The sequence below is a fragment of the Poecilia latipinna genome, unplaced genomic scaffold, assembly GCF_001443285.1.
Source record: "Poecilia latipinna isolate Pla-1442-1.1 unplaced genomic scaffold, P_latipinna-1.0 Scaffold1, whole genome shotgun sequence".
Classification (NCBI taxonomy): Eukaryota; Metazoa; Chordata; class Actinopteri; order Cyprinodontiformes; family Poeciliidae; genus Poecilia; species Poecilia latipinna.
The window spans coordinates 360,890-380,345 of record NW_015112617.1 but is presented as its reverse complement, the minus strand read 5'-3'; the positions used below and the strand labels follow the sequence as shown (position 1 = coordinate 380,345).

The 19,456-nt window shown below is 38.7% G+C and overlaps 1 protein-coding gene across 4 annotated transcripts in view; it reads right to left on the bottom strand.

The window, feature by feature from the left end:
- The window catches only part of lrfn1 (leucine rich repeat and fibronectin type III domain containing 1), a 223,709-nt gene extending 204,572 nt beyond the window's left edge, over nucleotides 1-19,137 (bottom strand). For 3 of the 4 annotated variants that reach the window (XM_015034432.1, XM_015034357.1, XM_015034588.1), the window contains exons 1-2: nucleotides 18,735-19,137; nucleotides 18,082-18,461 (exon numbers count right to left, since the gene is read on the bottom strand). The gene's annotated coding sequence lies outside the window, so the exon portion shown is untranslated. The remainder of the gene's footprint in view (nucleotides 1-18,081; nucleotides 18,462-18,734) is intronic. The other variant, XM_015034514.1, reaches the window with a different exon arrangement.
- Between the last annotated feature and the right edge of the window lie 319 nt (nucleotides 19,138-19,456).

Here is a 19,456-nt window from a genome sequence, read left to right as displayed (position 1 = left end):
TATTATGAAATATTATCAACTTGCAGATATTTTTTTGTTTGTTTTTACAGGCACCATGTGAAAAACCGTACATACTGCCCACTGTGAGTGATCAGTCCACCATGTTGGACTTTGGGTTAATTACTACTGATTTTGTGGCTAACCTTCAAAATGTTAACAACAAATCTTACAACCAGTTTGCAGAATGCAGTCGATAAAGTCACATGACACAAACTTCTTTATGTTAGTCCGTTTAGTGACCCAGAGGAACAAAAAACACATTTCAAGTTCTGAGGGTTTTATCATCTCTGTTAAACAATCAGTTTTTGGAGGAGGGATGGGTTTAGTCAAAAAAAAAAAGGTCAAATTTGTACACCTTGAAACCAGAAGTATAACCACACTTACACATCACTGAAACATTTTACGTGACTCATTTTCTAATAAAGAATTCATCACAAAGCATTTAAAAAAAGATTTTAAAAAATGTAAAGTGAAGGATACAGTACTTATTCATTATATCATGCGGTTAAGAAATTCCAACTCATAAATTTGTTAGATAACATTTATTTAAAAAAGCGGCATAATGAAGGCCAAAGAAAACGGCATTATGTCATGGAATAAATTTGCAAATTTGCACTAATCAGACAGATCAGGGACAAGTTTGGAGCAGATTTGGGTTATTGAACACCATACAAAGCGTTCACTCCGTCATTTTAAAGCGATGAGACGACCGCAAACCAACCAAGATGAGGTCGTCCACTTAAAGCAGCAGGCTAAGTAAAGAGAGCACTAATCAGAGAGTCGGTCAAGAGGCACATGGTATTCTAAAGATCAACAGAATCTGTGAACAAAATGTTAATTATTCATCCACTCCAAAAATCAGCTAAATCCACAGAAATGCTCTGTTGCCACATTACAAAATATTAAAAGGTTCGAGTGGAATAAATGTGCAAAGCTGCCATTTTTCTAAGCTGTATTTCACCATCTTTATATCCAAGATGTTTGCTTTATTAGGTTTATGTTTGCAGTGTGTGATCAGGTCTATGTGCTGAAAAAGATGCTATACTGCTCATAGAAGAAAAACACGGCCACACAGACGACATGTTGTAATGACCTCTAGTTTTAGACAATCTCAACACTTTATCCCCATTTCATATTAATATTTTAAGTAAATATGTGCAGAGGACAAGTAGTCTGCCTGCAAAGAGCTTTACAGAAATAATATCAATCAGTTCCGCTGACAGCAGTGATCGATAATTATTTGTGCTGCATTTTTGCCAAGCCTTGTGATTTATAAAACTGTCACAGGTTTATAACCTGTGACTATTGCTCCTTAAATCCAAGGAGCAATAGCAATAGTCTGCTGTTGTATACAAATGTGGGGAAGTTGTACCGCAAAGATAAAGCTGCCAGAGTAAAAGTGGACGAAGAGAAACCAATAAATCAATAGTATTTGAACTTTTAATAAAGACTTCACCAAAATTAGAGACGTAGTATAATCTAAAATCAACTCTTCTGAGCTTCACATCATCTTTTAATGTGAAGCTCAAATACATACTTCGATTCTTTCAGGTATGTTTGAGAAATCCCTTAGTCTCCCATGGCAACCATTCAGCTGTGCAAAACACCTGGTTGGACCGAGTGCCGTCTTTGACGACAAAGCTCCTCCTTTGAGATGTTGTTTCTAAACTTCCTGCCTCACACAGCAGCTCTTCCCCTCTACTCCCCCACCCAGCTCCTTCAGACTAGTCATTAGCAATTAGTAAACAGCTGGTGGAACTGCTGAGCTCTCTAAATGAGTGAAATGTTGGTAAAAGGTTGTTAAACCATGCTGTAATGACATCCTGAAGGTGAAGTTTTAGAGAGAGGAGGAGTTTTTAAAGAGACAGAGGCCCAACTTTGAGGTGTTGAATTACAAAGTCAAATTTCTTTGAAATCATATTTGATATATCCCCCATTTTTAGAACTGAAGGCAACATAGTTAGTTGATTGTGCTATAAAATGTCACTATATGCCTTGAAAACACAAACTACTGCCCCTCTATCTGATTTTATGGATTCAAATATGTCCCGTGGCAAAAGTCGGATCGTTTTTCATCTCTCTTACTGTTAAGATAAAAGCACTACATCTCACTGTGGTTGCCAAACATGAAACTGAATAATGTAAATTAAACCAGATTGTTTCATCTGGTGACTCCTCGATCAAACACATCATCAACAAGCTTCTTGTTTTCTTCGAGGCAGCAAGAGATGACGCGTCGTTTTAGTAAAATCAGACTTAAATAATGCGGCGAGAAAAACCGTGAGGCCACCTAAATGCCCATTTGACTGGAATAGTTGATGTTTCTGTCGTCTCCCAGCCTGTAGTAGCCAACAGACATAAAGATCCCCAGCGCGGCCGGCGCAGTCTGCTGAAGAGCACGCCATACGACTTTCTGACAAACAAATCAATAAGAGAGGGACAGAATGGTCTCTCATCACAGCGGCGTGTTCGGGAGGAGTAATTCACAAAGGCATTATCTTCTCTCTTTTTTTGTCTTTTGCTAATGCCTCAGTCAAGATTGAGGAGTGCATTAAATGCACTACATTGCATCATATGCTTCTAAGCTCGGAGGCCGAAAGTTTGAATAGGACTTGTGAGACCCGTGGTTGTAAGCGCTGTACAATAATATATCGTCCTTATGCATTATTTAATGGGACTGTGGGGAAGATTGTGTTTGTGCACATTTCGGATTCTGTACGAGATGCATGCAGCTCTCTTAATTGGCTTGCTCGGGGGAGCTTAAGGGAAATGCAGCTCCCAGTAGGAGTTATTGATCAATATGACCAGATGCAGCAGCTGAAAGCAAGAGCTAAATCAATGTCACCTTCAGGTAAGCAGCAAAAAAAAAAAAAAATCACAAGCTGCAATCTTCCAGAGGTTTTTGCACGACAATTGTTTCTTTTTTTGTCTTTTTTTGTTTACAAAATATAATTTCATTCCAACGCCGAGTGGGAGGCGATGATTTACGGATGGATGTCTCCACAAAAAAAAAACTAAAAAAAACGCTCATTTAGGATGACAGGTGTCAGTAGTTACTTTGTTCCTCCTCTAGTTAACAAAAAGAGAAAATATCCTCCTCTGTAGTGTGAAAAGGAGAATACTGATATAGATTAATTTGGGATTAAGTCATTTCAGAAAGGTCAGGTTATGACGGGTGTCTACCAAAACACTACCATATCTCAGAAAATGAATTGAACTGATTGATTATTTGTCTGGTTTGTTTTGAGGTCTTTTTCTTTTCTCTCTTTTTTTGACAGTCACAGAGTAGCTAAACGACACGTGGTTTCTGGTGGTTAGGGTTAGGTTAGATTATTTATTTATTATCATAGGCCATGGTTATGTAATGGCTGCGAGAGCGAATCACATCAAGGTCTGAATGAAAGGGCACTAATCTGCAGACTAATCTGTCTTTCTGCATTTCAGTAAACACTGATTATCTGTGGAGAAAAATAAGTAAATAAAAATCAAAGGTCAGAGGGCAGTTTGGTTTTCAGCTAAAGCGGAAGTGAAAATGTATTCATTTATGTCCTGCAATGTTAAGCGAGGATGTCCATCCATCCGTTTACTATAAGCACTTGTCCTTGAAGGGTCGAGGATGGTCTGGCGTTTGCCTCCAGGGCCAGAAATGCGCCAGTCAGAACCAGGACGAGTGTCCTAATGCTGTCAATCAACCTGGTGAATGCGCTGCTAAATGTGCAAAAGGCAGAGAAATAACCGTTTATTCGTTATCATCGATGGCCATGCTAATTAGCCGTAGCATTCAGGACAAGCTGTGCTGAAAAATTTATGTAACTTTGTAGAAGTCACATACTGCAGCTTTAAGGAGCAGCTTTATTTACTTCAAACAAGCTCCTACATATTGCTGAAAAGTTACTTGTAAGTTAGTTGTGTCTTATTTCAAGTGCACGAAGGTATTTGCAAACTAGACCGAAGATACACTCTAAAAAGTGTATTTGGGCTGCAGTTCATCTTATGGACTTATTTACATTAATTTCACTTAATTATTTTGCTTTTGCTATGACAACTTACTTTTTTGTGTTCATTTAACTCAAAACTTACAAATCTTTAACCTAAAGGAACTTTTCACTTTAACTTTACTTAAAACAATTGAGTTCAATGCCAGTTTCGTATCCTATGTCTGACCAACCCAATTTATTATGATCATCCATCTCAATTCACTAAGTCCTTCCATCTCAATTTGGTAAGTTTTTATAACTTAATTCATAAGGGGGTTTAACATGACAGATTTAAGTCACTCTTACTCAAATCATTTATTTTGTAAGATTTACGGATGGATGTCTCCACAAAAAAAAAAAAACTAAAAAAAACGCTCATTTAGGATGACAGGTGTCAAAGATATATTAAGTCAAATGTCTTTGACTTAATTCTATAAAAAGTCAACTCAAACTTTTAAGTAGTTCCAAACTAAATATTTTGGGCTGCAAACGTCTTAGTTTACAGCCTAATACTCTTTTTACAATGTCCTCTAAATACACTCTAACTTAAAAGTTACAAATCTTTTCCTTAAATGACATTTTTACTTTGACTTTACTTGAAATAATTAAGTTCAATACCATATTTGTATCCCACGTCTGACACCATGACTCAAGCTTACCAGGGACAGATTCCCTGGTAAGCAACTGTGGCTCTGTGGGTACAGTAGTTGTCTTGTGATTGGAAGGTTGTAGGTTCAATTCCAGCTTCCTCCTGCCACATGTTGATGTGCCCCTGGGCAAGGCACTTAGCTGATCTGTGTATTGGTGTATAAATGGGTGAATGTGACTCTAGCGTAAAGTGCTTTGAGTGTCAAAATGACTGGAAAAGTGCTATATAAGTTCAGTCCATTTACCATTTTTTGAAGTAAACTAAATGATTTGAGTAAGACTGATTTAAATCTGTTATCTTAAACATACTTAATAAATTTGTAAAAAAATTAAATTGAGTTGGATGATTATAATATATTGAATTGGTTAAACTTAATAAATTAAGTTGGATAAACTTAATCTTGCTGCACGGCAACCTGGGAAAATACAAAAAGCACAAATCAAATTTTCTATATTAAAAAAAATAACTTTCTCTGATCTCATGGTCTCCTCCACCTTTTCTTTTTTTTAATGAGAACTGTGATTAATCAAACTGTTTTCATTTCATGAGTCACACTCAGACCTAATTACAGTCCAAACTGCAAGTCACGGTTTTTAAGTTTAGAGGTCAATATTTATATTCAAACCATGAACAGAATCGTTTGCATAACGTTTGTCCCTTATTAAACAATATAATCATTTAAAAGTGCATTTTGCATTTACTCAAGATTATAATTTTTCTGCTATAAAGAAATTTATTTGATGGCGATGAAAAGCAAAAGCAAAGCAAGACCATACTGGAACAGTTCCAGGGGATTTGTTCCCTTCAGGTATCCGTGTATGGTTAAGCCGTTATTAAGTTTACACATGATTACAGTCATAAAACTATCAGTAGCAGACAATATGTTAAGTGCAGAAATTTGCATAAAATGTTGTAATTGCGGCAGCACTAAGCTCAGCATTGTTACACCGCCTGCACAGTTTTCCTGACAGAATTAGTTCCCCGGCTCTCATCTGCATTTGAACCTGTATTTCCCCCTCAGACATGCATCCGTTTTTGGAGACGCAATGCTTCCAGTAATGATTTTTGACATTCTCTTTGAAGTGCTTTCAGAACCGCTGATAGGAACTGAGAGATTTTGAAAACTTTCTTCTTTTGGTCTTTTCCCCCGTTATTCTTAGAAAGAGCTGCAAAATGCAAAATGATGCTCAGAGAATTCATATTCCAAAACATGTCGTGTTTTTAATAATAAAGGGTAACGATTTTAAATGCATAGCGACACAAGAATATGTCCCATATGCAAAGTGTTGGTTTGTGCTTGAATGTTGCATTTAAGGTGCCGTGCATTTAAAACTTTTATAAACGGTATCTGGCCGTTTAGATCTTAAACCCACACCTTTTAGAACTCTTACTCAATAATCAGTATGCTTGCTGAAACTTGACAATATCACAAGGTGATGTTTTAATACCGCCATGAAGCACCATTTTCAATTTATGCAGTCAGATGAAATATTTGTCTGCTCTGCCTTGAGGTCTTGGTTTTCATTGTAGAAGCGTTTCTCTCTCCCTCTCTCTTTTCTCAAACTAGGCATTTCCCAAGCCAATCTCATGTATAAGGTCAGGATTCCAATCAATGCATTTTTGAATCAGTGCTGGAGTCCCTGACTGAACTCAACACCCACTGCCTGTTGTTGATTTATTGCATGTGATTTCAGCCACAGAAAAGTTGGGCTTTTATTGCGCTCAACGGATCACTGTTGCCTCGTGCGTTGATGCAATCGGCTGAGCTTTCTTGGATACATTTTAACAAGATGCATTATAAACTGAATTTGACTGACACCTGTATTTAGGGCTGAAACGATTAATTGGATTACTCATAATGAGTTGATTATTTTAAATAATCATCAACTAATTTAGTGACTGTTTCATTGTTAACTGGAGAATATAGACTCAAAAAAGGAGACCTTTTGCTAAAAGCACAACATATACACAACTGAATAGAAGCCAAAAATGTCCAAAATCTATACATTTCGATTTAAGATTTTAAAAAATTAATAAAAAAAAAACATTTTTCTGTAAATATGTTCTTCCCAGAACTCCTCAACCAGCATAATGTGAACTTCACTTAGTTCAAACTCTGTAAAAAACAATACAAATTTCATTAATAACTGAATAGATTAATATGATATGATTATTTATTACAGAATTTGAACTAATTTAAAGGTATTTTATACCTGCAGATGCATCCGTTCCTACAAATGATCAACAATACATTTTAGGCAGAATGCAAATATTTAAACAACAGAATGTTTATTTTCTTATTTATGAAAGTAACTGTTTATATACAGTTAACGATTAATGAACAGATGAAAAAATAGCATTTCTTTAGTGGGTTGTTGATCGTTTGTAGCAATTGCATCATTCATGTATTTTTGATATGCACAAAGAGGCTTAAGAAGTTAATTACAGAAAAATCATTTACAGTATGTGTCAATTTGTTTTTGTCTGATTAATCAATTAATCATCTAAAAAATAAAATAGAGAGAATAATTGATTACTAAAAAATTATGTTAGCAGTGAAGAAAAGTCTGTATTTACATCAGCAAATACCTTTATTTCTGTCATGTAACCTGACAACTCTGCTTTACTCACACAGCCGTCAGTTTGAGGACGAGCAGCTGAAACGACAAACATTAGGTTTTATGACATTCAGAGCAAAGCTCCAAGTTCAAGAAGCGGGAGAAGGAGTAGGAGTTTTTGTTTGTTTGTTTTTTGCTCATGCAGAGCTGGAAAGGCAAGAAATATTTCGGGAGCTAGCGTGCGAACAAGCTAGCATATCATCAAAACACATTCTGCTTTAAAAACTGCAGCTGTGTGTATGAAGTCAGATGTAGGTAAAATATAATTGGACAAAATATCTGTCACTGTGAAGATAAAAAGATACGGTAGCATCCAGATTATGTGTAGTGGTTTTTTTTTTGTTGTTGTTTTGTTCCGCTATATTTTAAAGCTAACAAATTTTGCTAGCTTGACATCAATTGCTGACTCTGATCAGCAGTGGAGACAAAAAAAACAAAAAACGTGTTACCACCTCATTTAAACAATCTTGTACTTCTCCCAGCACTACAGTCTTTCCATTTAGCATGATTCTCTTCTACTTTGCTCTTGCTAGAGCAATCAAACAGCTCCCAACTTTCCTTTCAGCTGCATTCTACATGTGACAGCAATCAGGTAACACCAAGCGGGTCAGCTTGAATCTTTTTCATCTTTTCCTCTGCAGCTGTCTGTAGCAAACAACTGCAACTTAGGGATGTCATTAAAAACACACACACACACACACACACACTCCAGGCACACATTCATGCTCTGCGACAATAAATGACAGTTTTTCTTATTCAGATACACCACTCAGTAGTCAGAGGCTGAAAGCCTCGGAGATGAAAGGAAACATGCTCCAGTCATTATTTTCAGAGGTTACCAAGTCAAAATAGGAATCTTATAGAGATTATAGTAAAACACGAGCAGACACAAAAAGCGATGGAGTCTTTAAATAGTACTTTATGCGGGCTTTGCTGATTTATCTTATTTTTATTGACGTTTTCATGTGATATCGTGTCTGCTGAAAGACCTTTTAAAAAAAAAAAAAAAAAAGACAATAAAATTTGCTGATCCATTTTTACTGAACGGAGCGTTGCCGGACAGAAACATCCGATCCCACCCGAATGCATTACATGAAAGTCAAGGTACCCTTTGCACAGTTCAGATCTATGCCCTGAAACTACCAGACTCTTCACTGTCAAGCCCACAAAATAATTTATAATGTACCTGAGATGCCTGCCGATGTCTCAGCTGTGCAAAAAGCAAAACCAGCATCATCTTGTTGTAAAGCAACATCATTTCCTACAAAGGTGCATGAATAAAAATGTGAGTTTTCTGCCCACAACACGCGAGATATTTCATTTTTACTGACGAGAACGAGGAAAGAATCTATATGGGCCACACAAATGTGTCACATCAGTAAAAAAATAGTTCAACTTATGACTGCACCATTTAGTGTACTATTGTATTGCTCCTTCCGTTTCCCCTGCTTTTGAAATTTATGATGCTGCAAAAGTTGAGAAGTGGAAAGTGTTTTCTTCCTCTCGAGGCCTTCGCGTTATTTACCTGGGTTTCCTCAGGTTTCCAGTGCAGCGAGTGCACCTCCGCTTTTGTTCCTGTCACGTTGTTACAAACCCTAGAAAGCAAATTCGGAAAGCGTAGCTCTGGTTTAATTGCTTCGGTGCTTTGGTGGCGTACCCTTTGATCTTTTTGACTGGTGCGATAATGCCATTTCTTAAACTTTTTTTTTTTCTTAAACATCTTGAGCACTTAAATAACTTTACTCGCCCAGAGAGGAACATCTATCTCACTCCTGCTTCCTATTACTCACTTAATTGGCACTTATTTTCTCTTTTCTTTGCTTGCACTCGTCCTCACACAAGGTCCAATATTCACAGAATTAACGACTTTTTTTTAAGGCACTGACACCACTTATTCTAAGTCTTTCATGGTTTGTATCGCATTATACTCAGATCCTTTGTTGTTTAACTCCAACTAAAGCGGGAGCAGTGACAGGAAAGAGTCTTAAAGTAAAACATCCTTTAGAAACAATAACCACAGGTCTCATGAAACCAAATCAAACTACCTTTCCTGATGTTTACTTGTGTAGTAAGAATTTTTTTTGGAGTCAGTGGATTTCATTTAAGAGAGAAATACATGCAAGAATCAAACCTAGTGCAATAGTGCTAAGTATATGTATAATTTCCTGTATCTTAGTCTTTAAAGGCCTAATTGTACATAGTGTTCTTATAAACGACAAAGCAGATGTTTCAGTTAAACGCTGATCTGCACATTCACCGTGTAAAAACTATCATAACCTTTTTGGTACATACGTTGAGGTTTAGGCATATGGGCTGCGCTGGTTATCGGGGCCGACCGCTAGCGGACAGTCGGCTGCTCAGCATGGACTTGTGTCTCACTGGATGGATAGGGAAAATGTGAGATAGCCATTTAAAAGTTGTTTTGCATTCTCAGAGCAATATTTGGAGGAACATTCATGCAGCAGCCTGCTCTGTTCTAGAGATAAGCCAGATGGGCAAAAGCAGTAAAGTTGCTTCCAACCTTTATCTGCGAGAGCGTGTCGGCTTTGGAAATGTTAGCAGGTGGTCGGAAGACTGATGCAAGTTGGCAGAAAATACACAGCAACTCTGCTGTTACTGTTACCTCTGCTGTCGGTGCTAATTGCCTGTAAAGATGGCTTACAAAATGCCCTTGACTACATTTTTACATTCCATTTATTAAATTCCTACATCATTGAGGTGCTTAGTGTGACCCTTAATCTGTATTATGTGGCACATGGTCTTTTAAGCCTATTTTTCAGATGCAGTATTCAGCTTCTATGCACCACAAATCGGGAACAAACTTCCAGAAACGTGCAAAACAGCCGAAACACTGAGTTCCTTTAAATTAAGGTTAAAACCTCACCTGTACAAATTGCCTTTGGATCATAATTAATGGAACATTGACCAACATATGTGATGTGCACTGATGTTTTTGATGATGGCACAAATGTAATGTTTGCTCTTTAATTGGTAACTCCGTGATGTTTTTGAGAGATTTTGTGCTTTATGAAGTAAAGCACTTTGAACCACCTTGTTGCTGAAATGTCCTATACAAATAAACTTCATTGATTTATTTAGTTTTTTATATTATTTTAATTGGTAATTTATCTGGAACCATCTACAGAAAACACTGAGCTCAAAGAGCAAAGACGTACTGCACCAGATTATAGCTTAATGAATGTTAAGCAAGTCATTTTGTGGCTGGATACAGCAGCTTCTTAGACCGTTGCATCAAGTTTTACAGACCTTAGTGTTTAAAACAGCAGCTGTTTTTTTTTACAGCAGCTACCTTCTTGTAAAGTCTATGTTGCATTTTACCCCTGTCCTTTCAGCAGCATAGTTTAAATTTAGCAGCTCTGCAGTGGAAAAAAGTGTGACCAAAGGTAGGGCAGCCCAATATATCATCCTCGCAATATCAGTGTGTGCAATATTAATATCATTACGGACTGTAGGGAGTGCAATAATTGTTGCCTGATATATTTTTAAGAGTTTTGAAGTTGTATTTTACATGATGACGCAATATTTAGCAAGTAGGATCAGCAAAAACTTAAACCGTGCACATGAAATAGGCAAAAATGCATATCTATCTATCTATCTATCTATCTATCTATCTATCTATCTATCTATCTATCTATCTATCTATCTATCTATCTGTCTATCTATCTATCTATCTATCTATCTATCTACATATATATATATATATATATATATATATATATATATATATATATATATATATATATATATATATATATATAAAGTAAAGTAAAGGTATATATAGCAATTAATAATCATGGCAATATTTGCAGATATTTTCACCATAAAGAGATTTATAAAAGATATATAAAAATGCAAATATGTGCAGAAAATACATAGACATAAAAACTGACTGGTTCAAATGCTGTTTATTAAATGAGCTTATACACATTAGCTTCAGCAGATATTTTAATTAGGTAAGAGGATAGAATTGGTAAAAAATAGATTAAAGTATTACTTAACAAAAATATTACATTTCATTTATCTTTCCAAGCTGGCAAGGGTGTAACAAGCCATGTCAATTAAAGTATAGACATCACTCGCAAGTGCACAAAGTTATTCAAAGCACACACTGTTCCAAGAATGGCAAGCATTATCACGTCGTCTCTGTAGCAGCCACGGGTCAGGTAGTTAGCTTGTCAGTGCGTTAGACCTCATGCCGCTGGTGTAGTCAGAATGACAAATGGCCTAATTGTTCAGCTGAAGTTGCCCTCTTGATTGTGTTACCTGATAGTGTTGATTTTTTTTAATTAAAAGGCAAGTTCTCCTCCTTGCAGCAGTTACCGCAGCCCCACCCCCCACTTCTACTCCGCACAGGACAGTGGGAGTTTACAAAGCAATAACCACTACTGCATGGCTGTTTATCACTACAGAAGTGTGAGACCATAAATGTGGTTTAAGAATATAGAGATAGATCACCTCTTCTGTGCATCTTTATGCATGCATCTCGATCCACCTGGTATGGCGGCTGGGTGATGTCGTAGTCTGGGAGATGCTGTAATCTGCCTTAAGAGTCAAACCCCCCATGTCAAGAGAAGAATTACTCCAGGGATACGGAGAAGGACTCCAGAGGTGACCTAGTTGTTTCTATTCTTGCACATATGTATCCAAGTGATATTTCTTTGTATTTTTTAATAGTGCTGTCAATGGATTAAAACATTTAATCACAATTAATCACTATGCTTAACTTTGTCAGCTTGAATGGTGCCCAGGGCAAGCCCATCCTCCTGCCGCACTTCACCCAATTAAAATGCAAGTTATTGTCAGATTTTGGTTTTGTTTTTCGTAGCAGAAAGCAGGTAGTTTTGTCTCCCAGTACTCCACAGCAATTAAGGGGAAACTTACTCCACTACGCATAAATACAAGTAGCTAGAAACTTCTTCTTAGGTGCTCCTCCCCATTCTGATGCCACCCTGGGCAACTGCCCATATAGGCCGTATCGAAAACTGCCACTGTTTAGAAAAATGTTTTATTGACTAAAACCAAAACAAGTCTGAAATTTATCAGGGGTTTTCTTTCATATTCAGGAAAGTTTAAAGGAAGTCATTTTGTTTGAAACATTATATAAAAATGTGAAAGTTGCTCATCTGTCACCACTACGCTCAACTCGTGCGACAAGGCCACAATCGCTTACCCTGCGTTCGACATGCACGAGCGGCATAATTCGTTCATGTGAAATTTCGAGCTCGTAGTCGTGCACACGCGGGCTAACAAGTAGACACATGAAGGCTCGACTTTTAATGCTGCCGTCGCCATCAGGAACATTTTTTCGGCTTTCAAAGTTGTTCGCCGCTCCCCGTGTGTCGAGCCCAAAACGTTCTGCTGTGAACTTGGTAACCCTCCGTAATACAGAGGCTTTTAGGTCAAAATAGATAGTTTTATTAATCTGCATTATGCAAGTTACATTTTTCAGGTTAATCACGTGTTAACATTGTCAACCCTATTTTTGTTACCTAATTTACACATTCCATTTATTAGATTCCTACGTTACTGAACCGTTTGGTGCGACTCCTCTTAATCCTTCTTTCACGTGTATGGTCCTCCAAACACATGCATAACTATTTGTTTATTTTATATTAATTGTATGACGAAGCAATATCTAATGGTAACAACATGCCAAACAGAGATTTGTACCTACCATTTACAGACCCAAAGCCAAGGGAATCATAAAAGTCATCTTTACTGAAAATAATGCACCCTGTGAAAATGTCAAGCTTTCGAAATGACTCACTGCAAAAGGGAAGAAAAAAAAAAAGCTATTTATGTATTGCACATACAAAAAAAGCTCTTCTATATGTTGCATTATAAAGTCTTTCATGCTGCAGCATACAGATCAATAGCCTGTGTTTCAGTTATTCTTTCATTCCTGCTGTGGCTGATAACCTTCTCCCAGTCCCGCTTTCATAATGAGAACACATGACACCAGCACCGGAGCAGCAGCTGTAACACAATACAGCAGAATGGCAAAGCAGAGGGACCCCATTTATCGCACCTCGTAGCTCGCATAAAGCGGCTCAGAAAGTAAAAACTGTACGAGTAAAAAAATATACATTTATACATCCACATCTGCTTGCATACATGCCTTTGCAAGGGTTTCTGTGTATTTATTCCGCACAGGTAGGATTTTTTTTTTATTATTTAATTTTTTCTGCCTGGCTTAGCAGTGCTGAAGATGGAAGTGTCGGCAATAATGCACAATGATGATAATGACCATCCTGTCTGATTTCATTAGGCGAACACATGACAGCAAGCGCTTTGAGCTTCTGCTGTAACATCCTGCAACACCCTGACAAGCCACAGACGTGATTATCACCGCTTACTGCATCACACAGCTGGTTGAAAGAGGTGGGGGGAAAAAAAAACAAAAAAACACATAAATACATAAGAGTCCCACTGCACACGTCGCTAATTCAAATTACCAATCCAATAAGGCTCAAGGGTATCCACCCTCCTTTGAGGGGAACTCATTAACCTTTGTTTTTTTAGCAGTATTTTCCTCTTAATAGTCCTTTATGTCAAAATTTCTATGATGCTGTGTAATTTGACTAGGCTAAGTCGATTTAAAAAAAAACAACGATTTTACAGCCATGTTGCATGTATTTGTAATTGCCAAAACATCAAGTGATGAAGACTGATATTGATCATCCAGGATTGCATCACATTGGTATAGATGGTGCATATACAGCAGATGCAGCTGAAGTGTCTTCTTTTTTTTTTTTCTTTACAGCACTGCATTCTGCAGAAACACTCACTCCCTGTCCCGATATAACTACACAGCTGCCAGGTACCTACATAATCCCCAGGGGGAGGTCTTGGAAAGCATTGTGCGAATAAAGCAGAGCTAGATGAGGGAAGCTCTCTTGACTTCAGAGTAAGATATTGACATCTAACCTCAGCTCTTAACAGATTTACAGTCTTATTCTTGTTTCTTTCTTGGTGCTGGCATTTGAGTTCCCCCCCCCTTGGAATAAAGAGATAATTCCAGAGAGCAGCGCCGGCCTCTTTGGCATCATGCTCTAAAATAAAGATACTCAGCCTATACCGTTACCAGCTTCCCTCAAATACCGGCCTGAAATAACGACAGCTAAATAAATGTCTGCTGCACACATAATCAACGTTGCTCACTCCCTGCATTAATAACATCACCATCGTGAAGAAGATTTAGAGATAATTTTATGACCGTCTTGCCTGCAGCCCTGACCCTGTCAAGGACTCCACTGGCAACCTGGAGGTGCTTTCAGTGGTTATTGAAGCTGCAGTATGTAGTTTTAATAGACATTATGTTGTTTACATATTTGTTAAAACTGTCAGCATGTCGTGACAGTATAACATGAGACAGATAAACTGTGGGGGGGAAAAAAAAATCATGCTCCTCTGCTATCTGCAGCTTGGTCAAAAACAACCAATCAGAGCCAGGAGAAGGGTCTTAGTGCTATCAATCTCCCTCGTGTATGCGCTGCTCGCACCCTCCGATTGCTCTCTGTTAGGCTATAAATAGTTTCTAGTTAGCTTAGCAATCGATGACAGCAAGTAAATAGTTTACCTGTGACATTTAGTTGTTTATGCACCACCAGAACATTAAGGAGCGAGTACATGAGAATGATTGACAGCAGTAAGACCTTCCTCCTGGCTCTGACTGGTTGTTTTTGGGACCACAGAAAGGAAGCAGAGGAGCTCATTTTTCACAGATTATCTGTCTCAGGTTATATTATCACAACACAATAAGTTTTAAATATGTAAAAAAAAACAAAAAAAAACAAAAAAAACATTGTTTATAAATGTTGCATACTGCAGCTTTAAGGGAATTGGGAGGAGTGGGTTTAACTGGGAACCGAGTAAATTAAAGCAAACTATCATATAGTTTGCTCAAATCCAAAATATAAACATTTTCTTTTGTCACAGGCACACAACCACAAGAATAAGCAATAAGACTAGAAATGAATTACAGTGGCCTAAGGATATCATCAAAACCTACTTTACTTTATGTATTTCACAAATATGAATGTGTCGCTTCAATGATTTTGTGCTCTGGACTCAAAAACGTGGCTTTTTATGTGATGATGGAAGAGCGCAGAGCCGATAAGAGCATGGAGGAATTCAACTCCAGTCCTCAAGAGCCGGCGTCCTGAAACCTTCCCATGTGTCCCTGGTCCAACACACCTGAATCAAATGGCTGAATTACCTCCTCAGTATGCAGTCCAGTTCTCCAGAGCCCTGCTAATGACCTGATTATTTGACTCGGGTGTGTTGAAGCAGAGACTCATCTAAAAGTTGCAGAACACCAACACTTTCAACTGAATTCCCCTTGGTGTGGTAGTAATTGCATAAAAACTGGTTGTTTTAGTCAAAATTATGTCAAAGGGTATTTTGCACTATGAAATTAAAATCCCTGCTGGAAGCTGACCTTAGTTATTATAAATTACAGGGTTAGTTATGTGTATTCCAATTAATTGTGCTTAATTCCTCTGTAAAGTTCAAATACCATCCAGTGAATAATTTGGTAATTCTAGCTGGTATTCATGATCCAGCAGATCCTTTAAAGCTGCAGTAAGTAGCTTAAAAAATGTTGTTACAAACTTATTAGAGCCTACAGATAAGTTTTGTAGAAAAAAAAATAAAATTGAGCTCCTTGTGGTTCTATTGCCACTTGCAAAATTGCACAGCTCCCGGTGAGAAACAACCAATCAGAGATAGGAGGAGGGTCTTAGCGCTGTTAATCACGCTCATGTGCTAATAGGGTGGAAGCAAATTACCATACAGGAAAACTGTTTGTCCACAGTCACCAGTGGCTATGCTAACTAGCATGAGCATTCATGGGAGGCTATGTTGTGGAGAACGTGTTAGAGCACATCAGATAGCAAGCATTTGAGCAGCACATATGTTACAGCGATAGACAGCCAGTACTAAGACCCTCCTACTGGCTCTGATTGGTTCTAACCAAGCCGTGCATTTCTGCAGATGGCAGTAGGACCACAGGGAGGACGCTCGATTTTTTTCACAGTTTACCTGTCTTATACTGTCACAAGATAGTAGTAGTTCAATAATTGAAAGAAATATGTTTAAAAAAATAATTTAAAAAACACATTTTATAAAAGTTATCAACTGTTGCATTAAGTCTGATGCATGAATCAGACTTTATGCAGCACCTCGAAAAGATACTTGGTGTAACTGAGATCAGAAGATCTACCATTTTTGCCTCATGGCAGACCAGTGCTTAATTAGAGTGTACATATCAGAGTAACATCCCCACGGGTGAAAGGACCAAAGGTTTCCCACTCAAACGTTGCCCAGAGTGTCAAATTGCCTCCACCAGCTTGATCTTGTCTCTTAATGCATCCTGGTTCCATATGATTCACAGATGTAAGAAAATGCAAATAGCCATCCAAGTAACAGAGTAAAAAAAAAAAAAGATATTCATCAGATCAGGTCTTCCATTGCTTGGTGGTCCAGCTCTGATGATCAAGAGACTTTCCACAGTGGACAGGCCTCAGCAGACCACCCAGACAGATCACCCCCCTTAGCACCCCAACCAACTTTCGGAAACCAGCATTACGTTATTCAGCAAATCTGCAATCTGCACTACAGTAGCTCATCAGTTGGATCAAACATCATGGACCAGCTTTTGCTCCCTATGCACATCAAGAACCATGTCAATGGTTCACCACAGTCCTATCCTTTAACCTGTTTACCAGTCTCAGTAGATCAGGTACAACCACCATGTAATGTTCTGGAGATCCTCTGACCCAGTCGACAAGCCGTCACATTTTGATCTTTGTCAAACTCTATCAAATCCAATTTTTAGTTTTAAGGGTAAAATGTGCCATAATGAAGAAATATGCCGTTCACCTGTCAGTGATCATAATGTTATGCCTTATGTTGTTGCTTTAGCTCTTCATCAAATCTTCTAGGCAGATTTCTCCAAATGTGATGTACCACTAACTCGCACCAAAGATACACACACATACACACATCAAGCTGGAGCCTATTACACAAATCATCTGGCTGTACGCCACTCACCAGTTAGCTCTAACAAGTTTTACTCATCATCATCATGATCATCAGCCAGGCTCCGTGGATCCACGGTGCAACCTGTCCACTCTCTGACCAATAGGAGGAAAATTTTGCTTCTTGCTCTTGCATTGGATTTCAGCTCATGCTGCTGCTAAGTTCTATATAAATAAATATAAAAAGTCTTCTGCGTCTTGGAGATGCAGACACACCCGGACCGTTTCCACCATCCATATGCGCCTCTGTCTGTGGAAATTTAGCTCATCTGTCACTGTTTAAGCATCTGGGTTGCACAGGTAAGAAGAGCATAAGGCTGCATGGGGCCCATCATGCACAAACTCATCATGATTAGATAGATAGATAGATAGATAGATAGATAGATAGATAGATAGATAGATAGATAGATAGATAGATTCATGATAGAGACATTGCATCCTAACATGTGTGTCAAACTCCATTTGACATTCTTGGACTCACCAAAAGTGGAACTAATAGTACAGAAGCCAAAGACTCGAGTCCAGTGCGTCTGATTATCTGGTCACACACTGGCTTCCTTTGATAAAGCACACTAATTCACAGCTTGGTGTTGGGAATTCAAAAATTCCAGTGGAGGAAAAAAAAGCACTAAACCTTCCTATTAAGTTACACAGTGCTGAAAAATCCAATGGAAGTGGGGAGCATCTATACGTTACATACACCGGCAGCCGAAATGTCACAAACGACAAAAAAACAACAACAACAAAAGAAAAAACAATAAGGTTTCTTTAGTTACCTGTGTCGGGACGACAAAAACCGCACCTAAAATCCCAGTAGGGTCCTGGTTGTGGCTTAAAAGGCAGGAGATGCAAAGCTGAAATCCGCCAAATCCAAAGAGAGAGGAGGAGAAAAGGGAGAGGAAAAAGCTCGGGATAGTCCGAGGTTTGCGTCGGAGCAGGGATGGAAATGTCTGGTGGCACCAATAAGTCTCCCGCGTGCTGTTTTATAGCACAAAATATTCCCTCAAAAAATATACATAGCAAGGTGGGTTACATTCTCCTTACATCTCCCGCCTCTTATGTATTGCCGTAAGCCGAGGAAAAGAGAGAGGGAGAGAGAAGAGATGGTGTCCGGATGGAGAACTGCAGCTCTTCTCGAAGCGATACTTAGGCTTTCCTGAAAAAGAGAGAGACGTTGGCGTCAAATTGGAGCCTTAAAGAAAACTCTCCGAAAAAAAAAAAAAAGAACCGCTCGTGCCCTGCAAAACAAACGCTCGTGCTTCAGCTCATCTCCGGAGCTATTGGTTGTCATAAGTTCCCCCCTGTCTGAGGCGCGACGAAGGAATCCCACCCAAGCAAGCATACACACACACACACACACACACGCACACACACGCATGCAGTCTCCCCGAATAGTATGCGCAGTCATGCGAGCAATTAGTTTTCATACACGACTTGCTCCGTCCGCTTCTTTGGTTTCTCCTGGCGGGATGCGGTGGGGAAATCTTCTGTATCCCGGAAGAAAACAAACAAACAAAAATAGGCAGCCAATGTCTGATAATGCAAAACGACCACCTGCACAAATACGAGCCCGGTTAGTCACGCCATGATGATGTCTCGAGCAGCCAGTGGACACTTCCTTGGTTATCACAGGAAACGACTGACACATTTCATGGACAGCGCAGCATTGCAGCAATGTGATGTCATTAGGGCTCCGTTTAAAGCGAATATACGCGACAATACAGAGGGAGGGTTGTCGTTGTTTTGCTTTGGGGGTTTTTTTTCTGTGGAGAGTTTTGTAGGAATTTATTTATTTCGACAGAGAAAGCGAGAGAGGGAGCGAAAGAGATAGCGGAAGAGAGGCATGCTGTGGGGTGTTTGTGATACTTCGGGTTGGGCTGGTACCTCATAGTCCAGCACAATATGATACTGCAACAGCAGACAGGAAGGGAGGAGGAGAGGGATGGGGGCTGAGAGAGATGGAAGGTGTGTGTGTGTGTGTGTGCGCGCGCGCGTGTGTGCGGGTGTGTGTGTGTGTGTGTGCGTGTGTGTGTGTGGGGTCGATTCTGCATTTCAAACATAACATTCATCCCCAACTAGTCGGGATATTTGATGGTTTCTGTTCAGGTCGTAGTGATTTTTAACACATCTTGAATGAGCTGTAGACAGGAT